Raw genomic sequence first — 10,309 nt, 5'->3', positions numbered from 1 at the left:
ACACATCGAAATGCAGGCTCTTGGGCCCTATTCCAGAAGTTCACTGAATTCTAATCTATACGTTAATAGGATTCCCAGTGATTCATAAATTCATAAATACATGAAAGATAGCCCTGATCTATTCTACATAATCAGGAGTGAACCTGCCTACCTATATGCCAATGGGTCGTTTTCCTGCCCAGTCTCTGTGGCTTGGCCAACCCAGGAACACAACACGAGGGAAACATGCGACTTCAGGCGGTAACTCTTACTGGGGGCCATGCTCCTCAAACAATGAGATTTTAGGACATTGCCACCTCACTATAAGTCCCCTTTCAAACTGGTCATAAATGCCTGTGAAAGCAAAAGTGAGGCCAAAGGGAGAGCTAGGCTGTGTGTGTGTATGAACATGTATGTGTGTGAACATGTGTGTTGCGTTATTCTTCCAGTTGTCAACCAGATAAAATTTCCCAGAAGAATTTCTAGAAGTGAGGTTGACAGCGTTGAGGAGAAGGAAATTTTAACTTGTGTTTGACTGCTAGTCCTTGATTATGGCGGGGGGAAATAAAATATATTGCAGCTCGCTTTCTCAGACGTTTGCTATTCTTACCCACATCCTGTCTTGAGAGTTGATCCCCAATGGAAGAAAAAAAAAAACACCTCCACACAGAAAAGACCTATTTCTGCTCTTCGGGGAGGGAGAGAAGTCTGATTGACAAAATTTGGATAAGACATGTAAAAGACATAATTTAAAAACCAGGAAGCAGGAAGCGGGTGAGGCCAGGTGCCGGGAGGCTGCGGCGGCGGCCCCAGGAGCTGCGGATCTGTGCCTCCTGGACAAAGGCCCAGCCACCTGGCGCCACGAGCAGTCCTAGCCTGGGCGCACGGCTGGGAAGCATTCCGCGCCCCCCACCGCGACTAACAAGGTGTTTCCACAAAGCAGGCATCCGGCTCATCGCACCTAACCCAGCAACTCAAATTCACCACCCCAGAGTCCCGCCACCATATCAAAGACGAGTTTCAGCTGCTGAGAGCTCAGTACCACAGTCTGAAACTCAAATGTGACAGGCAGGCCAGCGAGAAGCTGGAGATGCAGAGTCATTATGTGACGTCAACTACAAACTGGCATTTTCCATTGGCAGTTGCCATCGACCCCTACAAGGATTAAATCATGCGCTGCTGCAGCTGCTGACTTTCAACACCCCCTGAAAGGAGTTCAGGTGGAGAGCAGAAATGAGGCACTGGGTGCTCTGGGAAAAACTGGCAGAACAGGCCTTCAGATAGTTAGATATTTTCAGGAGACAATTTTACGGGCCCAGATCCTGTAGCTCCTCGTATTTAGAAAAGCACTAAAATCCTTCACGGTGACAACTGCTCCTTGTGAGTAGCAGTAACCTTCACGAGACTAGCAGGAACCTTCTGCAGAAATATGTGCTTGATTGCCTGTATCCCCTTCACCAAAATCACATGTATACTGACCTTCCCGCCTGCCTCTCTGAAGCAGTTTCTCAGAGCTCTCTGGGATGCTGTCTTCCGGGCAGCAGTCCTCATTTTGCTCCAGATAAAACTTAACTCGCAACTCTCACGTTGTCCAGCGGGCCTCTCACCGTCGTGGCCTCTCCCGTTGCGGAGTACAGGCTCCGGACGCGCAGGCTCAGCGTCCATGGCTCACGGGCCCAGCCGCTCCGCGGCATGTGGGATCTTCTCGGATCGGGGCACGAACCCGTGTGCCCTGTATCGGCAGGCGGACTCCCAACCACTGCGCCACCAGGGAAGCCCCATTTTTTTTTTTTTTTTTAAAGTCGACAGTGACGTACTACGAAATGTTCTACGGCTTGAACGTGAAGACGCACAAGCAGGCTGAAATCTTCAAGAGGTTGAATGGGATATGTGCGTAGGTCCGGCCCTACATTCCCCAAGAGCAGAGGGCCAAGAAGGGCGCTGCTCCTGAGCTGAACCCCATCAGCCGACAGCAGCTCCAAGCCCACCAGCTGTCCCAGCTGCGGACTCTGGCCCAGCCCCTGACCCCACTGCCTGGGAGGCTGCAGCCCCCTTCACTGCTGGCAGCTAGCGCAGACACCGGCCTCCTCTCGCTCTCTGTGCTGGGTTCCTCCTCTTGTATCTCCAAGGAATACAAGAACGGGCATGATAGTGACACCCACCAGGAGGATGATGGCGAGAAGCTGGATTAGTGGGTGGCTGGGATGTGGAGGGTGGAGTACAAAGGGGAGTCGGACACAGAGAGAGAGGAAGGTTCAGCTCAAGACACATTATAGCTCGGGATTGGCTAAACTCTGGTCGTATTTATGGTAGCCGCCTGCTGGGGCCCTCACCCTGCTTGTGTGCTACCCGCTGGCTTTGCTCCTACCCCCGACTCCCTGCCTCCCTCTTCCTCCCCTTCAGCCTCAAAGGGTGAATACCTGCTCATACCACAGATTAGGCAAGCTGAGGCCTGGAGGTGCAAGTGGGAGGCCAGTTCAGAAGGGAGCAGAACCTCAAGAGGTCCAACACCACCTGCACTTCCCCGATTCACACACGTGTAACTGACAGTCCTCCTGCCGGCCCCTCCGGGCACAGCTGGCCTCCCACCCTGACACTGCATGCAAACACAATGCTAGCTGCCCCTCCCTGCCCTGGGCGTCCCACATCTCCCCCTCCCGCCAACTCAGCCTCCACTAGTTCCCGATGCCCATGCCCACCTGGTCCTCCCCCCTCACCCACGAAAGAAACAGGGGCTGGGGACAGCAAGCTTAGCCCCCAGAGCAGGGTAGGGTGGGTGACAACCCAGAATTCCCTTTCTCCCCTTCCCGAATAAAGATGAGGATACTCTAAATAAATAAATAAGTAAATAAAATAAAAATAAAAACCAGGGGGAAAATGATTCAAAAAATCTTCCCAGACAGAAGAAAATCTATTGCTATTTTTTTCTTAAGAAAAAAGCTCCTGGGGACTCCCCTGGTGGCACAGTGGTCAAGAATCCACCTGCCAATGCAGGGGACATAGCTTCAAGCTCTGGTCTGGGAAGATCCCGCACGCCGTGGAGCAACTAAGCCCGTGCGCCACAACTACTGAGCCTGTGCTCTAGAGCCCGCGAGTCACAACTACTGAAGCCCGCACGCCTAGAACCTGTGCTTCACAACAAGAGAAGCCACCGCAATGAGAAGCCCGCGCACCGCAATGAAGAGTAGCCCCGCTCACTGCAACTAGAGAAAGCCTACACGCAGCAACGATGACCCAATGCAGCCAAAATAAAATTTAAACATTTTTAAAAAGCTCCCAGTTTCATCCTTTTAGGCATTCCACTGAAATAAAATTCTTAAGAGAAGCCCTAAGCCCCATAGGTGTTGCAAGAGTGGTGTTCATTACAGGAAACAGATGATGTTCTTTCTATGAATGCAAATATTTCTTCTGCTGCTTTGAAGATGTGCCATTTTTACTTTCTCTTCCAAGCTAAAACTGAACTGTTTATGGGAATTTTTTCATAGTTATTATTCATAGAAATTATTCCTGATATAACACAGGAACGATGTCTAACACGCCCGGTTTTGTAAAAGAAAGAAATCCTTGTCTAAGAAGGGTAGCACTTTTTTATCTCTATACCTATAAATCAAATCAAAATTTGGCAGTCTTGCAAATGGGCTTCCAGGTTGCCTGGCCCTAGGACTGAGGACAAGAAAAAGGTTCTGCCCAGGTCCACGCACAACCTCTACCCTCCAAATCCACCACACATACCCCTCCACTTACATTACCTCCACTTACATTCTTGCTTCCTAAGGATAGGTGAGCCAGTGGCCATTCAAAACACTAATATTGATATAACTTTCTCAGATCATTATCTTTGGAGATTGAACAGACTGGAAAGTTTGGAGAGGAGGTTGGAGGGGGAGGGACTGAGTTACAGGCATGAGACAGACGGCATTCTGCAGCAGACACCCTGAAGGTAGGGGTCAGCTTTGGACAGTAGAAAGGCAACATGATAGTTTGGAGATTCGAGGGTCAAGCAATAGGGTTCATGCAAGGCAGGAGAACGCTACAGAAAGGTTAGAGAACATCAAGTTCACACTGCATTTTATCTCAGTCTTTTGATGGCTGACCCAAGCCCCTCCTCTGTATGTACATGGTAGATTGCCAACCCTATCCTAGGCCACTTTTCCTAAGTGACACTAAGCAGTGTAAGGAATAGAGATGTGAAGAAAGACTCTTACCCATGTCCTGACTTTCATAGGATCCAAGCCTCAACCTTGGCTGCATTCTCTTTTCTCATTTCAGGTTTTATTTTTTTAATAAAGAAAAATCTAAGTTCTACACTGTTAAATATGTGTTACACATATGTACATGTTTAAACAGGAGCATTCACATCACATTGACTTGTGGAGGTCATGACTCTTCCTACCATCTCTCTAACATATACACATCTCTCACAAACAAAATAACCAATAAAAGATTTTGCAATCTTTGAATATTTCGTGAGTCAAGAATGTCTCTACCTCTTGGGGCTGCCCATTTCACTACTTGGCAGCATTTTGAAAAGATAACATCTCTCCCCTCATATTGAATGTAAATATGCTTCCATGTAGCATTTCCTTTTTGATCCTCATTCTTCTCTCTGGCTCCAAACAATAAATTTAATTTTCATTCTATGACACAACCCTTCAGCTATCTGAAGAAGGCCATCAACTCCTCATAGGACTATCTGTCACTGTTCAATGCATTAAGCTATATTTGTTCACATGCCCAAATGAAGGAAATGATTAAATCATATAAAATTTCTCATAAAACCCTGGGCAAGCCCTCTCCTGATAAATCCAACAAGATAATGCTTGTTTACAACTCTTTGCCTTACCTTATGCCAGCTTCCTAGATTAATTGTCACAACATGTCTTAGTCAGCTTGGGCTGCTAAAATAAAAGTGTTACAGACCGGATGGCTTAAACAATAAGCAGATACTGAAACCAAGTGGATACTGGTGAGAGTTCTCTTCTGGGTTTCAGGCTGCCATCTTCTCATTGTATCCTCATATGGCAGAAAGAGGAAGAGACAGCTCTTAGGGGTCTCTTCATAATGGCACTAATCCCATTCATGAGGCCTCCACCCTCATGACCTAGTTACCCCCCAAAGGCCCCACCTCCTTTTACCATTACATTGGGAGTTAGGATTTCAACATATGAATTCAAGGGGGACAAAAACACTCTGTCGATGACACCACCACAGACTTAACACTGTACTGCCTCCTTCTTGATTTGTTTCTACAAGACAACTCCACAGTTGGATTAGAACCTCTTTTATTCTTTTTCTTTTCTTTTTTCCTTCCACACCACTGTTTCATTAGGGATTTCATTAAGGTTCAATCTCTAAGGATGAGGGAGTTACTTAGGGTGCACAAAGCCTCCCCAGATCTCATAGTAAACCAGCAGCTCAGGCTCTTTGGTGGGATCATGGACCCCTTCCAGGTGCAGATTAGTATAAGGATGCTGCTTTGGTTCCACGCATGGGCTGGTGGGTGGGGTAATTCTCCTCCACCCAAAACATGAACCACATGAAGGCCACGAAGTTGAAGAGCTGCTTACACACGAGATTCCAAGAAGCAGGCATGGGGGACATGTGCACACAGTTCCTGATGTACACGTCCAGGTCCCAGTGACTTGGTTCAACCTCAGGTCTGGGTGGTCCCAGACACACCATGGATCCCTCACCATACCCCGTGCCGTCATCAGCCAGGGCTCATAATCTTCCACCCGCATATTATACTTCATGGCTGCGGCTGCCCATTCTTCTGAGGTCTTGGGATAGGGCCCTGGGAGCACGTCCTTTATAATGTGGGAGGCTGTCTGTGCTCCCAACGACACCACATTTCAGCCTGTCCTCTGCAGCCCTCAGTCTCCCAGGACCAACCCCCAGCCGCTGCCATCTTCATCTTCTTCCCTGGAAACTCTTTATAGACAACAGTCCTAAACCAAATGTCTATTTAAGACCCTACAGTTCAGGGGCTTCCCTGGTGGTGCAGTGGTTAAGAATCTGCCTGCCAATGCCAGGGACACAGGTTGCAGCCCTGGTCCGGGAAGATCCCACATGCCGCAGAGCAACTAAGCCCGTGTGTCACAACGATTGAGCCTGCACTCTAGAGCCTGTGAGCCACACAACTACTGAAGCCCGCATGCCTAGAACCCGTGCTTCGCAACAAGAGAAGCCACTGCAACGAGAAGCCCGCACACCACAACGAACAGTAGCCCCTGCTCGCCGCAACTAGAGAAAGCCTGCGCGCAGCAACGAAGACCCAATGTAGCCAGAACTTAATAAATTAATTAATTTAGAAAAACAAAAAAAGACCCTATGGTTCTAATTTAAGCTTGTGATTTTTTTTTTTTTCCCAACAAACACATGAACGTGATTAGCAGTGCTCTCTTTCTTTTGGTGAATTAGATGGTGCACTGATCACATTATTTTTTAGACTAACGAGTCTCAACTTTGTTAGTACATTATAGTTACTTCAGGAGCTTTTAAAAATCATGACGCCCAGGCCATATTTCAGACCATCTAAGTCAGAAATTCTGGGATGGAAGTCAAGCATCAGTATTTTCAAGTACCCCCCAGATAATTCCAATGTGCCTCCAAGGTTGGAAACCATCCAGAAGGGGAAAGAAATGGAGGAAGAGCTCGACGAGAAAGGCCAGCCAATGTGAGAAACGTGAGGTTTTGGCTGATTGATTTGATGGCTGCTGGAATGAATGGTTGGTTGAGGGGAGGGAAGGCATGGTTCTTGATGTGATTTAGGGTTTAGACCTACGTTGGAAAAGATATCGAAATTCCCATTTTCAGAGCACAGAGCAGGAACATGGCTATAGAGACCTATAGAGACCCTCACCTGGGCCTGTTCAGAACCTTCCGTGGCTGGCAGGATTTCTCTCTCTGCCTCCTTTTCCCTCCACAGCCACTGCAGGTTCTTCTGATGACCTCTCCACCTGCCAGCTTCAGGTGGCTTCCATAGTTGCTCCTGCTGCTTCCCTTGAAATGGCAGTCCATGTGAAGTGCGGCTCTCAGGGTGGCAGGCAGTAGGAAGACAGGAGGGAAATTTCTGCCAGTGCTTCCCTGGTGACATCTGGCTCACACACTACAAAGGCAACTCATTCACCTACGACTTCAGAAAGTCCCTGCATTTCAGCTGGCAGCTCAACTCCTCTCACAGGAAGCCTCTGCTGATCCACTTCCCAATGTATGTAACATTAATGCTTTGCACGAAGCAGAGGTGGGTCAAGAAAGGTATGCTGAATAAATAAATTTGACTGCTTTTCTTTTTTTCATAGCACTCATAACACTTACATCTGCCAACCTGGCTAGACTGAAACCTTTATGTGTAATTTCTTTCCAGTAGATCCCCAGCACCTGTCAGGTGGCTCTCAATAAACATTTGCTAAATGATGAATGAATAACTAAATACTTCTTTTGAATCTCACACAACACCCACTATAAGACTAACTCTAGAAATATTTGGTTGATTGATGTTAATCCAAAGCAATGAAGTTACTGGAAAACTAAGACATTTCTGGAAACTGCAATGCCCTAAGTCTCCATTATTTCTCTGTTTCCAGCTCACTGGTGATATTTTGCTATTTCCTCAAATGTAAAGCAGCATCAGTAATGTGCTTTAGACTGGGCAGAGCATTAATAAAGTGAGTGTGTGTGTGAATTAAAAAAATAAATAAACCATGCAGCAGAAGAAGTTGCAGAGCACTGAATGACAGTAGTCAGTGAGGGATCGTTTCCTGCTGCTTCCTGTCCCACCGCGCATGTGCAGAAAATAAACAAGGGAAGAGACATGTTTTAAGAGATAATGACTCAGGGGACTTCCCTGGAGGTCCAGTGGTTAAGATTTCACCTTCCAATGTAGGTGGTGCGGGTTCGATCCCTGTTCGGGGAGCTAAGATCTCACATGCCTTGTGGCCAAAAAACCAAAACATAAAAAAAAAAAAGAAGAAGAAATATTGTAACAAATTCAATAAAGACTTTAAAAAAAAAGAGAGAGATAATGATTCAGCAGTATGCTTGAAATTCTAATGACAAGTCAAGAGAAATTGATTAAAACAAAGAAAAATAAGTGTTTTAAGATATGTACATTATTGTGCAAAACTATGATTGAACTAGACTCTCTGCTGAGAATGGTGGCACTTTGGTTCCTGACATGCATGGAAAGTCCCCAAAATGCGGGATAGCTTGCATTAAAGGTTAACATTCATGTAATCCTAAAGTTAGAAAGCCCCTTAAGCAATCAGCAGGAGTTCATTCCCTTCCCCTCCACAGGACAAGATTCTAGAGAGAAATAAGAGAGAATCAGATGTTCCAAATCCCAGAAGAGCGTTTATCATTTTCTTTGAAAGTATGCTTCACTCCCTAGCCAGACTTACATTTTCTTTTTTTAATTCTTTGTTTTTGTTTAAATGAAACCCATGTTGCAATTTAAGCCTATTTCCTCATTTGGTTCTCAGACGCGATGGAAAATAACAAGTTAATTTCTTCTTCATGATACATCAAGCCAATCCTAATAACCCTAAACCATTCAACTTTTTCTTTGAAATCCATTGTCTGCAATATTTTCTTAAAATTCTGAATTAGAATTACATTCTGAATACTAAAATCCTAAGTAGTAAATCTCAAAATATTAAAAAACATTAAGATGCTTTTATAATAACTAATGACAAGAAAAGGGAAGCAATGAAAAGCACTGTTATATGTGCAATAAAAAAGATGTTTAAAATTATTTACAAAAAGTTAAAGTCCACAGAAGGGATTTTGCCTATTAGATAATAAAATACTCTAACAAACTACAAAAGATTAAAGCACTACAATCCCGGCAAACAGATCAACAGAATAAAAGAGAGTCCAAAAAAGAAAAAAAAAATCCATTAGTGCTACCACTACTAAGCCATAAAGGTGCCCAACATGATGACATTAGTAAATTCCCCTTGGGTGCCAGTGCCACACATAAACTGTCTCCATTAAAACCTCACAACATCAGGGAAGAGGCAGAGCTAGCACTCAACGAGCAAATCCAGACCTCTCTGCCCCCCAGCTCTGTGCTCTTAATGAAACTTCGCCAGTGCTTTCATTTTGAATCAGTAATATTTAAAACTGGAAAAAGGGCATTGGAGCAATTCACTAAAAAATGTGAGAAAAAGTAAAGTTAGATTACTTTCTCACATTAAAAAAAAAAGTAGGTGGACTAAAATCTGAAATGTAAAAAAAAAAATAATAAAATGTACTATGTTAAACGTAGAACAGTCTTATAATCTTAGAGTGAAGAAGGTCCTTCCTAGAATGGCACCAATGTTGGAAACCCAAAAGGATAACTGACGTATTTGACCACTGGTACAGAAGAAGACACTCTAAAGAAAGTTAAACAAATCTAGAAAAACTCTTGCAATGTACGTGAGACACAAAGGGTTAATATCTTTAGTTATAAAATGCACTTACAAATAAATATGAAAAATATCAACATCCCAGTTAAAACTGGGAGAAGGATATGAACAGACATTTCAAAAATGAAGAAAGCTAAATTGCCAACAAACATATACAAATGTACTCAATTTACTATAAAAAATATAAGACACTGGAAATACTCCTTCTAGGGAGAAAGTGTGAGCAGACAGAGGCATCCTCATACACTGTGGATAGACACAGAAACTGGTACAAAGAAACATTTCTTTATCCAGAGAATAAAGGAGGTGAGTTAAGTAATCTCTAAGAATCTCTAGATTCTTTCCAGATCTGAAATTCTAACATTCTTTATTTCTCTGAGTTATGCCAATGCTGTATAAAGGCTTTAGCAATCAATAAAGTATATTTTATACAAATAAATTGTTAAGATATATTTCCCTCTCCAGAAATTTGAATCTATTTTGAGACTTAACGTGACCCATACAGAAAACCTAATTGCACCCAACACAAACATTTACCAAGGTATTGTATGCCAAGGATGTGGAAGCACTGGGAATACTGGAGGCAGCCAGGAGCTGGGTGGACAGAGGAAACCAAGAAGTAAATAGAAAAGGATTCTCAGGGTGAAAAGCTTTCCCAGAGCTATGGGTGTGGGAGCACATGAGACAGACATTTAAACTAGCCTCGGGGATAAGTGGAGCTGGAAACATTCCTCATAGTCATCAGCTCCCAAAATTGATCTTAAAGGGTAAGCAAGCTTTAAACATATGAAGGGGGGATGCCTTTCCAGGGAAGAGAGCAACATACGCAAAGACAAGGGGACACTGGAGAGCACGGTGAGTCTTAGGACCTCTTAGGACAGCTAGGAGCCAGAGAGGGAAAAAACAGGTTTTTAATGTCA

At 44.6% G+C, this 10,309-nt stretch overlaps 2 pseudogenes; one reads left to right on the top strand and one right to left on the bottom strand.

Moving 5' to 3' along the window:
* Positions 1-225: 225 nt before the first annotated feature.
* On the top strand, positions 226-2,171 carry LOC132527885 (TLE family member 5-like; annotated as a pseudogene).
* Positions 2,172-5,345: 3,174 nt separating this feature from the next.
* On the bottom strand, positions 5,346-7,075 carry LOC132527875 (NADH dehydrogenase [ubiquinone] 1 beta subcomplex subunit 8, mitochondrial-like; annotated as a pseudogene).
* Between the last annotated feature and the right edge of the window lie 3,234 nt (positions 7,076-10,309).

Source organism: Lagenorhynchus albirostris, chromosome 1, assembly GCF_949774975.1.
Source record: "Lagenorhynchus albirostris chromosome 1, mLagAlb1.1, whole genome shotgun sequence".
In the NCBI taxonomy this organism is placed as follows: domain Eukaryota; kingdom Metazoa; phylum Chordata; class Mammalia; order Artiodactyla; family Delphinidae; genus Lagenorhynchus; species Lagenorhynchus albirostris.
Note: the sequence above shows the minus strand (reverse complement) of the source record. Positions and strands in the feature narration are given on the sequence as shown.